At 37.7% G+C, this 17,709-nt stretch overlaps 1 protein-coding gene across 4 annotated transcripts in view; it reads left to right on the plus strand.

Moving 5' to 3' along the window:
* TBC1D12 (TBC1 domain family member 12) overlaps nucleotides 1-17,709 on the plus strand; it is a 205,416-nt gene that overhangs the window by 69,861 nt on the left and 117,846 nt on the right. The gene's annotated exons all lie outside the window — the stretch shown is intronic.

Genomic DNA, 17,709 nt, shown 5'->3' on the forward strand with positions numbered 1-17,709 from the left:
CTGCTTTCTAGCACCACGAGGCTTCCGTAAGGGAGGGGCTCTCAGCTCTTGGCTCTCAGCACGGGTCCGCAGTTTTACTTACAAATTTTATGCTGCAATCTCGGGCATTCTTCCCAATTCAGGTTGGTGGATGATGAGTGGACAGTCTCGTTTGTCTCCCCGCAGTTATTCCAGGTTATTTACTAGTTTTTTGGTCATTTATCGATTGTTCGGAGGGGGGGGCTAACAGTCTTCCACTCCTCTCTATGCCGCCATCTTAGCTCCTCTTGTCAGTAAGGTTTTGCCTGAAATTTTTTTTTTACCATAAGCAATAAGAAAAACCGTAAGGTGGCATGACATCCTGGTTGAACACACATGGACTTAATTCTGCAGAGGAGAAGAAAATAATTTAATTTTTTAAGTGTTTAATTGAATATTAGAGGCTTTTTGGCAGTGTGTAAGATGGAAGAGAATAGAGATAGTTGGGAAGGTCTTCCTTCTTGACTGTTCTATGAAAGATATGAATAAGATGAATGTAATTAGAAAGAAAATGAACTGTATAAGAGACCTGCCTCAAACACTTATTTAGTGGTGTGACCTTGGCAAATGACTGTGGGCTCATTGATCTTTCTTGGGGGTGGTGTGATGGTGCATTGAATCCTTGGAGAATTTCATGAAAGCTGTAGACAGATACCCAAGAAAACTGTTCATAAGCACATTGCTTACTTCAAATTGTATGGATAGTTTGAAGAGGCTTATGGACTTCTGTAGCCTATTTGTTTTAGGTTCATTGACTCTTGATGAGGAATATTTGGCCTAGATACTGTTTAAAATACTGGCAGCTCTAAAATACTTTAAAAAATTTTAAAAATCAGTTTTGATTTTTTTTTGACAGATACTAAATTCTCTCCTATTTTGTTAGTTGTGGTCTCTGAAAATATCTTCTTTAGTGTTTATAAAATAAAAACCCTCTTGAAAAATTTTTTAGGCTTTGTAATAATGACAAAGACAAGAGCCAGAAACAGCTTGAAAAAGAAAATCTTGAAATTAAAAAAAAATTAGATCTGGCAAAAAAAAAATACTTTTTTGTGTGTATATAGTCAGCTGAAAGTCTTTTTCAAGTGAAGAATGATTGAGGTTGGAAAGAATGTAAGTAATCGTCATGCCAGAGCTTTAATCCAGAACACTCAAGGGTAGCCTGAGTACTGAATTTTAAAGAGATAGTACTTAAACTTTTTGGAATTAATTATGTAGTCATGTGTACCATTCCATGATCGCTAGATAATGTTTTCTTTTTGGCCTTCTATTCTTCCGGGAAACTTTAAGTACAAAGTCCAGGAAGTTTATGTTTTCAGTGGTCCAATTTTCATGAGACAGAGTTTGAAGATTAGGTCATTACTTTTGATTTTTTTTAAAACGTATTTTCCTCTTTTGACTGAAATTGGCTTTTTTTTTATGGTTAAGAAAACTGTTGTAATGCAACTCCATTTAAATGATTATTAGAATTTATATAATGAAAATAAAAGGTTAAGATAATAATGTAAACATTAAGCAAAAATAGTAAGCTTTTTTTTTTTCTTTAGAGAGAGCTGATATTTTTGGCGGTAAGAAGATTCAATATTGGACAAAGTTTCCGTAGTGTCAAATTGCACAGCTTGAGAAACTATGGAATTTGTGTTGCTTTGTCTCACATCTGTAGTAGGTTTGCCAGTTCTTAAACAAGCACTGGGGATTCTGCTGCTTAAAATCATGAGTGGAGAACTTGGTGTAAATAAGTTTTGTCCCTTTTTGCTCAGCTTTATCCATTTTTTTAATAAGATGTGACAGGAAAGTGGTCTGACACTTTTATATTATACGTGATTCTTGTGGGGTAAAAGAAATGAAGAACTCTTGGAAAAATGCAAACAGGCATAGAAATGTGAAGTAAATATTAACAAGCAAGAGTCCTTTACCAGCCTTTATAAACGCCACTAAGAGAAAAAGCAGAGAAATGATTGTCTAGCTAGGTCTCTTTTTTCCCTTGTCTAAACTCCACATCAATTTTTTTCTTTTTCTGTCTTGGTGTGCCTCTTTTCTTTTTCTTCTTGATGTTTTCAGCAATGCAGAAACATTAAACGGCTGTTTCTCAGCTGGTGCTGTTTCTCAACTGGTGTAGCTGATTTCCTGAATTCCTTCTTGCTAAGAAAAGAGTGGATACAAATTAGTGGAGAGAATGGAAGATGGTATGTTTATGTCTGTGTGTGTGTGTGTAGATAGATGTGTGTGAACATGATATAAACTGTTGTTTGGAGGTGGAGGATGAGTTTGAAGGCGGAAAGATGGTCTACCATTACCATTCCCTCTCTCTTATATCTACTGACAAAATGTGGCACAGACAGAAAAAATAACTAGAAAACATAGTTCTTCCTAATATTTCTGGCATATCTGAAGCTATAAGCACTTTTCTACTTATAAAAGCTTGAGGCTGGGGTTTTGGAAAGACCAATGAATTACACTTGTCTGAGTTTAGAGTTAATAGAAAAAAAGATATTAGAGGCAGCAAACAGATAATCAGCTCAAATCATCAACATGAATACTGATAATGTCTGGATGGAAAACAAGGTTTAGATGTGTGGCTATAGTGGATCTCCTAATACTTCACCTGAATTAAATTTACTCAGTTAATCATTAGCACAATTGGCTTTTCCTATGGGCATGGAGCGGCCTGAGAGATGCAAAGGAAATTTAGCCTCATAATAGAGCAGAATCTACTGTATCCTCTCTGCTGATAGGTAGCAGTGTTTACCACCCAAATTCATCCTCTCAGGTGAAGATGAATAAGGGGACAGAGAGAAGCTAGTAGTGTCCCTTTCCTCCTTCCTTCTGCCTAAATGTGAAGAATGTAGAATAAGAGTAATCCCTTCCCTAACACTGACATAAAACTTTTCATTCATATAGTCAAGCTCTATATCCAGACTACAGAGAGAAAGAATTGTCCTCTCTTGTGTGTGCATGTTTGTGCATGTTTAGTTTGTTTTGCTAAGAAGCCTTCAGTGTTGATTTCAATTTAAGAAATTTGAAAAACTTGGAGGATAGGAGAAGGGGAATAATATGTGCGCGTGTGTCTCTCTGTCTTAGATTTGAGAAGGTGATGAGAAGGAACCTGGTCCCACATGTTTATTTATATTGCAACCTCAATTTCATTCAGAATTGGGAACAAGGAATGGGACTTGAGAGGAATAAGGGAGTATGACACATTTGTGGCCCATTTATGTACCTTTTCATTGTGTTTCCCCTTAGGATTTAATGAAGTGGTAGTTCTGTTCCCGGTTAGTCAGCAGAAACCTATTTAATCTGTAATGTTGTTGTAATACAGTTCCATATATTCATAACAGTATTTTATTATTACTGTTCGTTGCAGATGTGTGCCATTTAGCACATTATGGTATGGTTTTTGTGGCAGGGGATAGCCTGAAAACCCAATCCAAAGTTTCTTAGTAGAATAAGAAATTAATGCAGAACATTGTCTGATGGCCTTTCTTAGCATTGGATACATGTATGCTCATGTTTATTTTATGGAACTGTCTTAGTAACCAAAGTGTACTAGATACATAAATAGCAAGATATTTGGCTTTTTTTAATGATTTAATGAGAATTTAAATTTCATTCTCATTTCTTACAGTTGTATTGTGCTATAAGTAGATTAGAACTAGGTTTTTTATTAAGGCAGGTATTTACTTATTTTCCTTTTCCCTTTTTATCCCTGCCAATCATAGCAAGATTCTACAGGAACTACATCCATTGAAAGACCTACTGTTATTTGGCTTAAGAAGTTAGCATTCCTTGGATACAGGGTAATTTCTAACAGTCTTTACTCAAGGATTTATATGTTTAGCATTTTGGCTGTGGTTTTTTAAAAGAGTTCTTCAGTTTATAGAGATCTGATGCGTGATATGTATAGTTTCTCATTTTTATATGAGACTATGTTTGGTAGTGTTAACAATATCTAATTGCAAATAAGGTTATAAAGACAAAACCACCTCCAGAGTTCCTTGTGAAGCTCTGCACATGGAGAATTTTCTGATCTTTGGTCATTACTGTTTTTTGTTATAACTACACATTACACTGTGGTCTCAGTTTGTTGCTGTGTTGGCATTCTCAGCCAGATTGCATTATTTGAAGCTGTGCTTCATTGAGTTGGTAAAGAAACGCTGTTCCTTTTTATTTTATGTTTACCCTGCTTTAATAAATTGAATTAATTTATTTCCAGTATGGAGAATGAAATGCAATTTTTTCCCTTTATAAGCACTTGAGGATACAAGCAAATTGTCAGGTTTTAGATTTTAGGTTTGAAAAAAATAAGATTGTATTTGAAGATCTGATTCTAGCCAATGATTAGAGTTTGTGGTCATTAAAAAAAAGATAAAGAAATAAAATTGATTCATGGTAGACATTTTTTTCCCCAAGAGCTAATTACTGGCTTCTGACCCAGTAACTACCTCAAGGTAATGACTGAGCCACGTTTATTTAAAGATGCAAATTAACCCTAACAGGAGTACTTAAAATCTGAAATGTTTATCTACTTTGCCCCAAGTAAGTATGCCTAAGCTTTGCGGTAGAAGTGAATGCCCAGTACAGTACTGGAGGAGACTAAATTTTTAGCTCAACTGTGGAATAAGAATATGAAAATCTGTTTTAGTTGGTGCTCCCTATTTAATGGAAGTCTCAACTGGGGCATTAGGTTTACATAACTTAATAAAAACTAATATTTTAGGAACATAGAAAAGAAAATATATAATCTATATGAGAGTTATGATACATAGTCTCTGATAAACCCCTTGACCAATTTCAGAAATGGAACATTATCAGTACTGTTGAAAAATATACCTGTGAGTGTCTTAGTATCCTCTTCACCTCCAGGGGGTAACAACAATCCTGAATTCCTTTGCCTTTTTTTTTTTTTCTTTTCTTTTTTTTAATTTATATTCATTTTATTGAGATATATTCACATACCACGCAGTCATACAAAACAAATTGTACATTTGGTTGTTCACAGTACCATTACATAGTTGTACATTCATCACCAAAATCAATCCCTGACACCTTCATTACCACACATGCAAAAATAACAAGAATAATAATTAAAGTGAAAAAGAGCAATTAAAGTAAAAAAGAACACTGGGGGCCTTTGTCTGTCTGTTTGTTTGTTTGTTTCCTTCCCCCATTTTTCTACTCATCCATCCATAAACTAGACAAAGGGGAGTGTGGTCCTTACGGCTTTCCCAATCCCATTGTCACCCCTCATAAGCTACATTTTTATACAATCATCTTCAAGATTCATGGGTTCTGGGTTGTAGTTTGATAGTTTCAGGTATCTACTGCCAGCTACCCCAATTCATTAGAACCTAAAAAGGGGTGTCTATATTGTGTGTAAGAATGCCTACCAGAGTGACCTCTCAGCTCCTTTTGGAATCTCTCTGCCACTGAAGCCTATTTCATTTCCTTTCATTTCCCCCTTTTGGTCAAGAAGATGTTCTCCATCCCACGATGCTGCATCTACATTCCTCCCCAGGAGTCATATTCCACGTTGCCAGGGAGATTCACTGGGTGTCTGATCCCACGTAGGAGGGAGGGCAGTGATTTCACCTTTCAAGTTGGCTTAGCTAAAGAGAGAGGGCCACATCTGAGCAACAAAGAGGCATTCAGGAGGAGGCTCTTAGTCACAATTATAGGGAGGCCTAGCCTGTCCTTTGCAGCACCAGTCTTCCCAAGGACAAGTCCTGTGGTAGAGGGCTCAGCCCATCAAACCACCAGTCCCCTATGTCTGTGAGCACATTAGCAACCATTGAGGTGGGGCAGGCCATTACCCCTGCATTCTCCACCAGCTCCTAAAGGGGGCTCTGCATATTTTTTTCCTTGTTTTTTTTTTTTAAACTTTTTTTTTTAAATCAACTGTGCAAAAAATTAAAACAATTAAAACAATTTAAAAAAAACATACAATAAAAGAACATTTCAGAGAGACCATAACAAGGAAGTAAGAAAAAGATAACCAACCTACAATAACTACTTTACTTCCAACATGTTCCTACTCTACCCCAAGAAAGTAACCTAATATAACAACATTTCTGTGAACTTGTTCCTACTATACCCATCAGAAATTAACAGACCATAGTCATTCCTGGGCATTCCCAGAACGTTAAATTTACCCACGATAGCTTATCTGTTCTTATTGGATTGTCATTCCCCCTTCCTTAATTGCTCTCTATTGCTAGTTCCCCTACATTCTACGTTATAAACCATTTGTTTTACATTTTTCAAAGTTCACATTAGTGGTAGCATATAATATTTCTCTTTTTGTGCCTGGCTTATTTCGCTCAGCATTATGTCTTCAAGGTTCATCCATGTTGTCATATGTTTCACGACATCATTCTTACTGCCGTATAGTATTCCATCATGTGTATATACCACATTTTATTTATCCACTCATTTGTTGAAGGACGTTTGGGTTGTTTCCATCTCTTGGCAATTGTGAATAATGCTGCTATGAACATTGGCATGCAGATATCTGTTCGTGTCACTGCTTTCAGATCTTCCGGGTATATACAGAGAAGTGCAATCGCTGGATCGAATGGTAACTCTATATCTAGTTGTCTAAGGAAGTGCCAGACAGACTTCCAGAGTGGCTGAACCATTATACAGTCCCACCAACAATGAATAAGAGTTCCAATTTCTCCACATCCCCTCCAGCATTTGTAGCTTCCTGTTTGTTTAATGGCAACCATTCTAATTGGTGTGAGATGGTATCTCATTGTGCTCTTAATTTGCATCTTTCTAATAGCTAGTGAAGCTGAACATTTTTTCATGTGTTTCTTGGCCATTTGTATTTCTTCATACAACTGTCTTTTCATATCTTCTGCCCATTTTATAACTGGGCTATCTGTACTATTGTCACTGAGTTGTAGGATTTCTTTATATGTGCAAGATATCAGTCTTTTGTCAGATACGTGGTTTCCAAAAATTTTTTCCCATTGAGTTGGCTGCCTCTTCACCTTTTTGACAGATTCATTTGAGGCACAGAAACGTCTAAGCTTGAGGAGTTCCCATTTATCTATTTTTTTTTTTGTTGCTTGTGCTTTGGTGTAAAGTCTAGGAAGTGGCCGCCTAATACAAGATCTTGAAGATGTTTCCCTACATTATCTTCTAGGAGTTTTATGGTACTTTCTTTTATATTGAGACTTTTGATCCATTTTCAGTTAATTTTTGTGTAAGGTGTGAGGTAGGAGTCCTCTTTCATTCTTTTGGATATGGATATCCAACTCCCCCAGCCCCATTTGTTGAAAAGACTATTATGACCCAGTTCAGTTGCTTTGGGGGCATTATCAAAGATGAGTCAGCCATAGATCTGGGGGTCTATCTCCGAATTCTCAATTCGATTCCATTGATCTATATGTCTATCTTTGTGCCAGGACCATGCTGTTTTGACTACTGTGGCTTTATAATAAGCTTCAAAGTCAGGCAGTGTAAGTCCTCCCACTTCGTTTTTCTTTTTTAGTGTGTTTAGAAATTCGCGGCATCTTCCCTTTCCAAATGAATTTGATTACTAGCTTTTCGAAGTCTGCAAAGTAGGTTGTTGGAATTTTGATTGGGATTGCATTGAATCTGTAGATGAGTTTGGGTAGAATGGACATCTTAATGACATTTAGCCTTCCTATCCATGAACATGGAATATTTTTCCATCTTTTAAGGTCCCCTTCTATTTCTTTTAGTAGAGTTATGTAGTTTTCTTTGTATAGGTCTTTTACATCTTTGGTTAAGTTTATTCCTAGGTACTTGATTTTTTTAGTTGCTATTGAAAATGGTATCTTTTTCTTGAGTGTCTCTTCAGTTTGTTCATTTCTAGCATATAGAAACATTACTGACTTATGTGCATTAATCTTGTATCCCGCTACTTTGCTAAATTTGTTTATTAGCTCTAGTAGCTGTATCGTCAGTTTCTCAGGGTATTCCGATATAAGATCATATCATTTGCAAACAATGACCGTTTTACTTCTTCTTTTCCAATTTGGATGCCTTTTATTTCTTTGTCTTGCTGGATTGCCCTGGCTAGCACTTCCAGCACAATGTTGAATAACAGTGGTGATAGTGGGCAACCTTGTCTTGTTCCTGATCTTAGAGGGAAGGCTTTCAGTCTCTCACCATTGAGTACTAAGCTGGCTGTGGGTTTTTCATATATGCTCTTTATTATATTGAGGAAGTTTCCTTCAATTCCTACCTTTTGAAGTGTTTTTATCAAAAAGGGATGTTGGATTTTGTCAAATGCTTTTTTAGCATCTATTGAGATGATCATTTGATTTTTCCCTTTTGATTTGTTAATGTGTTGTAAGACATTGATTGAATTTCTTATGCTGAACCATCCTTGCATGCCTAGAATGAACTCCACTTGGTCATGGTGTATGATTTTTTTAATGTGTCTTTGGATTCAATTTGCAAGTATTTTGTTGAGGATTTTTGCATCTGTATTCATTAGGGACATTGGCCGGTAGTTTTCCTTTTTTGTAGCAACTTTGCCTGGTTTTTGGTATTAGATTGATGTTAGCTTCATAAAATGAGTTAGGTAGTGTTCCATTTTCTTTTATGTTTTGAAAGAGTTTAAGTAAGATTGGTGTCAGTTCTTTTTGGAAAGTTTGGTAGAATTCCCCTGTGAAGCCATCTGGCCCTGGGCATTTATTTGTGGGAAACTTTTTGATGACTGATTGGATCTCTGTGCTTGTGATTGGTTGGTTGAGGTCTTCTCTTTCTTCTCTGGTCAGTCTAGGTTCATATGTTTCCAGGAAATTGTCCATTTCCTCTACGTTATCCAGTTTGTTGCCATACAGTTGTTCATAGTATCCTCTTATGATTTTTTTAATTTCTTTGGGATCCGCAGTAATGTTGCCATTCTTATTCATTATTTTCTTTATATGGGTCTTCTCTCTTTTTGATTTTGTCAGTCTAGCCTAGGGGCTTCTCAATCTTGTTGATCTTCTCAAAGAACCAACTTTTGTTGTTATTTATCCTGTCTATTGTTTTTTTGTTCTCTGTCATTTATTTCTGCTTTAATCCTTGTTATTTCTTTTCTTGTACTTGGTTTAGGATTGGTTTGCTGTTCATTTTCTAGCTTCTTCAGTTGATCCATTAGTTCTTTGATTTTGGCTCCTTCTTCCTTTTTAATATATGCGTTTAGTGCTATAAATTTCCCCCTCAGTACTGCTTTTGCTGTATCCCGTAGGTTTTGGTATGTTGTGTTCTCATTTTCATTCGTCTCCATATATTTAGCAATTTCTCTTGCTATTTCTTCTTTAACCCACTGATTGTTTAGAAGCATGTTGTTTAACCTCCAGGTATTTGTGAATTTTCTAAGTCTCTGATGGTTCTTGACTTCTAATTGTATTCCATTGTGGTCAGAGAATGTGCTTTGAATAATTTCAATCTTTTTAAATTTATTGAGGCTTGTTTTGTGTCCCAGCATGTGATCTCTTCTGGAGAAAGTTCCATGAGCACTAGAGAAGAATGTGTTTCCTGGTGATTTGGGATGTAATGTCCTGTATATGTCTGTTAAATCTAATTCATTTATCAGATTGTTTAGGTTTTCAATTTCCTTATTGGTCTTCTGTCTGGTTGATCTATCTATAGGAGAGAGTGATGTGTTGAAGTCTCCCACAATTATTGTGGAAACATCAGTTGCTTCCTTTAGTTTTGCCAGTGTTTCTCTCATGTATTTTGTGGCACCTTGATTGGGTGCATAGACATTTATGATTGTTATTTCTTCTTGTTGAATTGCCCCTTTTATTAGTATGTAGTGGCCTTCTTTGTTTCTCATAACGTCCTTGCATTTAAAATCTATTTTATCTGAGATTAATATTGCTACACCTGCTTTCTTTTAGCTGTAGCTTGCATGAAATATATTTTTCCATCCTTTCACTTTCAATTTCTTTGTGTCCCTGTGTCTAAGATGAGTCTCTTGTATGCAACATATTGATGGTTCATTTTTTTTTGATCCATTCTGCAAATCTATGTCTTTTAATTGGGGAGTTTAATCCATTTACATTCAACGTTATAACCGTGAAGGCATTTCTTGAATCAGCCATCCTATCCTTTGGTTTATGTTTGTCATATATATTTTTTCCCTCTCTCTATTAGTATCATCTAATGTATGTGTACTGTATCTCTTTAGTACTGAACCTTTCTCCATGTCTCTCTCTCCTTTCTTTGTTTCTCTGTCTGTGGGGCTCCCTTTAGTATCTCCAGTAGGGCAGGTCTCTTGTTAGCAAATTCTCTCAGCGTTTGTCTGTGAAAAATTTAAGCTCTCCCTCAAATTTGAAGGAGAGTTTTGCTGGATAAAGTATTCTTGGTTGGAAATTTTTCTTCCTCAGAATTTTAAATCTGTCATGCCACTGCCTTCTCACCTCCATGGTGGCTGCTGAGTAGTCACTACTTAGTCTTATGCTGTTTCCTTTGTATGTGGTGAATTGCTTTTCTCTTGCTGCTTTCAGTACTTGCTCCTTCTCTTCTGTATTTGACAGTGTGATCAGAATATGTCTCGGAGTGGGTTTATTTGGCTTCATTCTATTTGGAGTTCACTGGGCATTTATGATTTGTGTATTTATGGTGTTTAGAAGATTTGGGAAGTTTTCCCCAACAATTTCTTTGAATACTCTTGCTAGACCTTTACCCTTCTCTCCCCCTTCTGGGACACCAATGAGTCTTATATTTGGACGTTTTATATTATCTATCATATCCCTGAGGTCCATTTGGATTTTTTCAATTTTTTTCCCCATTCTTTCTTTTGTTCTTTCATTTTCCATTCTGTCATCTTCCAGATCACTGATTCATTGTTCAACTTTCTCTGGTCGTGTACTGTGTGTATCCAGAATCTTTTTAATTTGATCAACAGCTTCTTTAATTTCCATAAGAGCATCTATTTTTTTTATTTACTCTTGCAATTTCTTCTTTATGCTCTTCTGGGGTCTTCTTGACTTCCTTTATATCCTGTGCCATGCTCTTCTTCATTTCCTTTATATCCTGTGCCATGGTCTCATCGTTCATCTTTAGTTCTGTGATTAATTGCTCCAGGTACTGTGTCTCTTCTGATCTTTTGATTTGGGTGCTTGGGCTTAGATTATGCATATCATCTGGTTTTTTCATCTGCTTTAAAATTTTCTGTTGTTTTTGGCCTCTTGACATTTGCTTAATTTGATAGTGTTCTTTTAGGATTTGTAGACTGATTGAAAACCTTATCTCTAATTTGTCAGATCTACAGCTTCGTGGAGTACACTTTCTCTAACTAACCAGCAGGTGGCATCCAGGAGCCACCTGTTCCCCTCAAGCCAGTTCTCCCCCGCTAAGGGTAAGTGGGAGAGTGAGTCTTGTGGGGTCCAGTTGGTGTACCAAGCTTGCGTGTATAGTTGGTGTTGCCCACCCTGTGTATGGGGTGTGTGTCTGGGCGGTCAGGGAGGGGAGGGTGTCTCTAACAATCAAATCTCCCTGGTGTTCCTGGAGTTTTAAAGCTGCTGCAATAGTCTAATCCTTCAGTTCAGTCCTGCCACAGTTTGTCTCTGCCGCTGACCCACAAGTCTTTGGTATTGGCGTATGGCCTCTGAGACTTGTGAGTGGGTCCCTATTCCAGGCTGTGCACCACCAGGTCCTCTGTTGAGGGATGACTGTGCTATGTCACAGGTGAGTGCCATCCCCCTGCAGGGCTGTGTAGGGAGGCTCCTAGTCTGCTGAAAGGATGGCTGAATGAGGCGTGTTAATTCACACTGCTCCACCTTCCCAACTCTGGGACAACCAGCTGAGGGTGCAGGGAAGGCTAATGTCCATGCCCAATTTTGTAGTGTGTGCCTGTTATTGGAAGCACTTCCATCACACTGGGTTGTCTGGGGCAGCTCTGGGCTGTGGGGCCAGCGACGGCCAGAAGTGTTCCCTGTCCACCAGGATGATGGCTGTTAGAGGATGCCCCCCTTTTCTTGGGAAGTTGTGGTGTTTAGTGAATTTTCTCAGCCACTGGAGTATTGCCTGTTGTCTCAGAGCTCTCTTAGTTCTGCTCTTGCCTTGACCTGCACAAATTGCAAGTCTTTGAGGCTTTCTGTATTGGGCTTCTTAGAATAATTGTTTTAGAAAAAGAAAAAAAGATTTAAAAAAAGGGGGGGCCCTCCTCGCAGATCTGATAGGTTATTGAAATGCTAAGAGACAAAGCAATTGGGGACATTAAGAAAAGGTCCAGGGGGCAGAGATACTGGTTTTTCTTCTGGATTTGCATATGAGCCTCACTCTGCCTGAGCTCTGCCCTTCGCCTTTCTGTGTTCACCAGAACTCCAGAAAGCCTCTGCTTTTATTTTTGGGTTTTTCTTGCTGTTTTTGCTATCCCTATCTCCTCTCCGCCAGGCTAGCTGCTTCTGGATTCTCTGGTGTCTGGTCTCAGTCTATCTATGATTGGAGTTTGGATCAGTAGAATGAGTTTCCGATAAGAGCCCCCCTGCAGTTCTCCCTCCTTGTTCCCAGCACTGATGGCCCCTCCTCCCACGGGACTGAGCCTGGCAGGGAGGGGCGCAGGTCCCCTGGCCACAAAAACTTAAGATTTCACTGATCTCAGCAGTTCCACGTGTTCATGAGTGTTGTATGAAGTATGCCCAAAGTCAGATTGCTCTGCAGTGTCCAGTCCATGCAGCTCCTGGCTTTCTACGTACTTCCCTGGAGGAGTAACTAAAACATACACCTCACCACTCCGCCATCTTGCCCCACCTCTCCTTTGCCTTTTAAAAAAATTTTTTATTGTAGAATATAAAATATTTACATAAAAGTGATAATTTTTGAAGTGCAATTTAACAATTAGTTATAAATAGCAAATTTCAAAGAATGTTATGGGTTACAGTTCCACAGTTTCAGTTATTTCCTTATTGTGAAATATAACATATATGCAAAAAGGTGATAACTTTCACAGTATGATTTAACAAGTAGTTATAGAGGAAATTTCCAAGAATGTTATAGGTTACAGAACCATAGTTTCAGTTATTTCCTTATTGTGGAATAGTACATATATACAAAAAGGTGGTAACTTTCAAATTACAATTTAACAAGTAGTATATAACAAACTTCAAAGAAATTTCAGTATTCATAATCCTTTTGTTAAATTCCATTTTGGCTGTTGCTACCCCTTCCTCTAGTTTAATCAACTTCCCTGATCTTCAGGAATGTCTAGGCAGTGACCACCTTTACTTGTTCATGATGAAAAGGGGTGTCGACGTAACGGGAAGAGGGGACGCAACTGGTTGGTATTCTTGAAGAGTCTGTTGCCTTTGGGTTTTGGAACTTAACTGGCATAGGAGCTCTCTGGAGGATTTAAATTTCTGAAGAATAAACTTAGTGAGTGAAATTAAAGACTTTCAGTTAGGGACCTGGGTATTCTTTTGGGTTTTGGGGACTGCTGTTAACTTGGGATTATCATTCTGTGGCCATTTGGGATATCTAGCTGAAGCTTGAATAGGAGTAACCTCCAGGACAGCCTCTTGACTCTATTTGAAGTGTCTTAGCCACTGAAACCTTATTTTGTCACCTACCCCCCCCCCCTCCTTTGGTCAAAACGTCATCTTTGTCTCCTTGATGCCAGGGGTCAGTCTCATTTCCAAATCTGTGTCCTATGTAACCAGGGAGACTTGCTCACCTGGGGCGTCCTGTCCCATGTTGGGGTGGGGGGTGATGAGTTTATTTGCAGAGTTGGGCTTAGAGAGAGTAAGTCCACATTTGAGCAACAAAAGAGGTTCTTTGGATGTGACTCCTAGGCATAATTATAGGTGGTTTTAGCTTCCCCTTTACGCCATAAATTTCATAAGAGCAAGCCTCAAGTTCGAGGGCTTGACTTATAAAGTAGGGGGTTCCTAATTTCACATAGCATATATTCTGTCCATGATAACCAATCAGTATCTCACATTATCCCCACTTAGTTGTACAATCCTTATCAGTCTCCATTTTAAACAGTTCTCATGACCCAAAACACCCCGTAGCTCTTTTCAGCCCTAATTATTTGTCCCTAGTATTTGTGTGGTACTAGTAAGCTATTCCTATTAATTATAGTCTCTACTCTGCAATAGGTCAATTTTTCCCATATACCACTCTCTTGTCAGCTCTCTGTACCAGAGTCATATCTTAGACATATATCATGCAAGCATTTTTCTATATTTGTAGTGCTGATCTTTGGGATGCTTACCTTTAAACAACCCCCTTCAATCCTGTTCACCTTCAGTGCACCTCTGATGTTATAATCCCATTAATAACCATCACCCCTATCCATTCTCATACCTTTAAATTCACCCTCATTAACATATCTGAACATATTAGCTTATCATTCCTCCTTCACTAGCTTCTGTCTATCTCTGGGTCCCTGTCCCAGTTTGCTAATGCTGCCATTGTGCAAAATACCTGAAATGGATTGGCTTTTATAAAGGGGGTTTGTTTGGTTATAAATTTACAGTCTGAAGGCCATGAAAATATCCAGATTAAGGCATCAACAGAAGTGTACTTTCAGTGAAGGAAGGCCAATGGCATCCAGAAAACCTCTAGCTGGGAAGGCACGTGGCTGGTGTGTGCTGATCCTGGGTTGTGTTCCAGCTCCTCTCTCAGCTCCTGTGCATTCTTCAAAATGTTGCTCTTGGGGCATTTTGTCCTCTCTCAGCTTCTCCAGAGCAAAGTGTCAGCAAAAGTCTGCTTTCAAAGGCCATCTCCAAAATGTCTCTCTTGGCTGCAGCAACTAGCTTCTTTTGTCTGTGTGCTCTTATAGGACTTCATGATTTAATTAAGACCCACCCTGATTGGGCAGGGTCCATACCTCCATGGAAATAATTCAATCAAACGGTTCACCCACAGTTGATTGAGTCACATCTCCATGGAAACACTCAATCCAAGGATTCCAACCTAAACAACACTAATGCATTTGCCTCCACAAGATTGCATTAAAGAACATGGTGCTTTGGGGGACATAATACATCCAAACTGGCACAGTCCCCAATATTCTACATTATAAGACATTGATTTTACATTGTTCAGATAGTTCATAGAAGTGGTAACATACGCTGTCTGTCCTTTTGTGTCTGACTTATTTCACTCAGTGTTATATCTTCAGGGTTCATCTATATTGCCATATATTTCAGGACCTTGTTCCTTCTTATTGCTGCATAGTATTTCATCATATGTATATACCACATTTTGTTTATCCACTTGCCTGTTGAAGGACACTTGGATTGTTTCCATCTCCTGGCAATTGTGAACAGTGCTGCTGTGAACATTGGTGTACAAATATCTGTTTGTGTCAGTGCTTTCAGATCTTCTGGGTATATACTGAGAAGTGGAATTGCTGGATTGTAGGGTAATTCAATATCTAGTTTCCTGTTATTTTTTGTGTTTTTGTTGTTGTTGTTTTTTCCTATTGTTTTTAAGTAGATATTTTCTTGATTTGGTGTTTGCCCCGTTATTGGAATCCTTTGTCTGATTTCTGGAGCTTTGAGAGAAATGTTTCTGCCAGTTCTTGCTGATTGTTCAGTTTCTTTGGGGGGATGGAGCCCTGAAGCACCTTATTCTACCATCTTGTTAGGGGAGGGGCATGAGATCTCACTTTGACTTTAGTTTTATTTCCCCAGTAACCAATGGTCTTGAGCATCTTTTCATGTTCTTATTAGCTTTCATTTATCTTCTTTGGTAAAATGTCTATTCAAATATTTTGCTCATTTTTAAAATGGATTGTTTGTCTCATTATTATTTGTAATGTATTCCATGGTCTGAAGGTTTTCCAATGTCTACAGGTTTCTTTTACTACTGGAAATTCTACCAGTAGTCTAATGTCATTTCTTTATAGGTGATGTGTCTTTTATGTCACCTGCTTCTATTATTCTTTTTTTTTTTTTTTTTTTTTTTTTTTTTTGTGGTTGTAGTCCCGGCTATTATAAAGTTATTATAAAGTCTTTAGGTGTGGCCAACCTGTTAAGTGCAATTGATGATTCATCAGTTCTGGAAAATTCTTAGCCATTTTCTCTCCTTCATTCTCTGTTTCCTTCTTCTCACACTCCAGTTAGAAGTGTCATTCTTTGCAATCTGTATTACATAACATTTATTCTTTTTTAAAATATTACCACTCCATTGCATTCTGTGCTATTTCTTCAGTACTATTTTTCAGTTCCCTAACTCTCTCTTCAGCTGTATCTAATCTGTTTTACCAATCTATTGACTTTTCATTTTAAGAGGGTGTGCCAGTTTGAATGTATTACGTCCCCCCAAACGCCTTTATCTTTGATGCAATCTTGTGTGGACAGCCATATAAGTGTTGATTAGATTGTAATTCTTTGAGTGTTTCCATGAAGATGTGACCCACCTAACTGTAGGTGATAACTCTGATAAGATAATTTACGTGGAGGTGTGGCCCTGCCCATTCAGTGTGGGCCTTGATTAGTTTATTAGAGCACTATATAAGCTCAGACAGAAGAAGCGAGCTTGCTACAGCTAAGAGGGACAGTTTGAAGAACGCACAGGAGCTGAGAGAGGAGCTGCAATTTACAGAGATATTTTGAAGAACAGCCGTTGAAAGGAGAGTTTTGCTGATGCTTTCGAGGTACTAGCCCGGAGTTTGCCCCAAGCAGCTGCAGCCTAGAGAGGAACGTCCTGGGAGAAAGCCATTTTGAAACTAGAACTCTGGAGCAGGCACCAGCTATGTGCCTTCCCAGCTAACAGAGGTTTTCCAGATGCCATTGGCCATCCTCCAGTGAAGGTACCTGATTGTTAATGCCTTACCTTGGACATGATACTGCCTTAAAACTGTAACTCTGTAACCAAATAAATCCCCTATGTAAAAGCCAATCCATTTCTGGCAGCATTAGCAAACTGGAACAGAGGGTTTAGAAGAATTTCATGAATTTAAGAGTTTTTCAAGAACGTCAACAGTTTCTCATTTCAAAATGCTCCTTTTGCTACTTTTTCAGGTCTGCCTGGTTATTATTGAAGGTGATTTTTTTGTTCATTTTTGTTAGTTATCTTTTTTTAATGCAATTTTATTGAGATATAATCACATGACATACAATCATTCAAAGTGTACAATTAGTTGTTCACAGTATCGTCATATAGTTGTCCTTTCATCACCACAATCAAACTTTGGACATTTTCATTACTTCCAAAAATAAAATAAAAATTAAAATAAAAAAGAATATCCAAAACATTCCATTCCCCTCCTCCCCCCTTGTTCATTTACTTTTTAAAATACAGTTTAATTGAGATATATTCACACACCTGACAGTCATCCACAGTGTTCAATCGTTAGTTATCTTTTTTGCCTTTAACATTTCATCATAATATATTCTGTATTATCTATCCAGTAATTTTCATTTCTGAACTACTTTGGAGGCTGTATCTACTTGTTTTTGCTGATTCTATTGTGGTGATATATTTATTTATGTTTTTAATGTGTGATTGATGATCTGTGATTGAGAATTCACATTATTTTGTGGATAAACTAGAAACCTAAATTGAGAATGCTTTCCCCCGAGAACACATCCAGTAGGAGTTTCTGTGTTGAAGGAAATTATCTATATCTGCGCTGTCCAATATAGTAGCCAGTTGCCACAAATGGCTAATAAGAACTTGATAGTGGCTATAATGACTAAGTAACCGCATTTTAAATTTTCTTTCATTTTAATTAATTTAAATTTAAGCAGCCACATGTGACTAGTGGATACC

Source organism: Choloepus didactylus, chromosome 15 (assembly GCF_015220235.1).
Source record: "Choloepus didactylus isolate mChoDid1 chromosome 15, mChoDid1.pri, whole genome shotgun sequence".
NCBI classification, from domain to species: domain Eukaryota; kingdom Metazoa; phylum Chordata; class Mammalia; order Pilosa; family Megalonychidae; genus Choloepus; species Choloepus didactylus.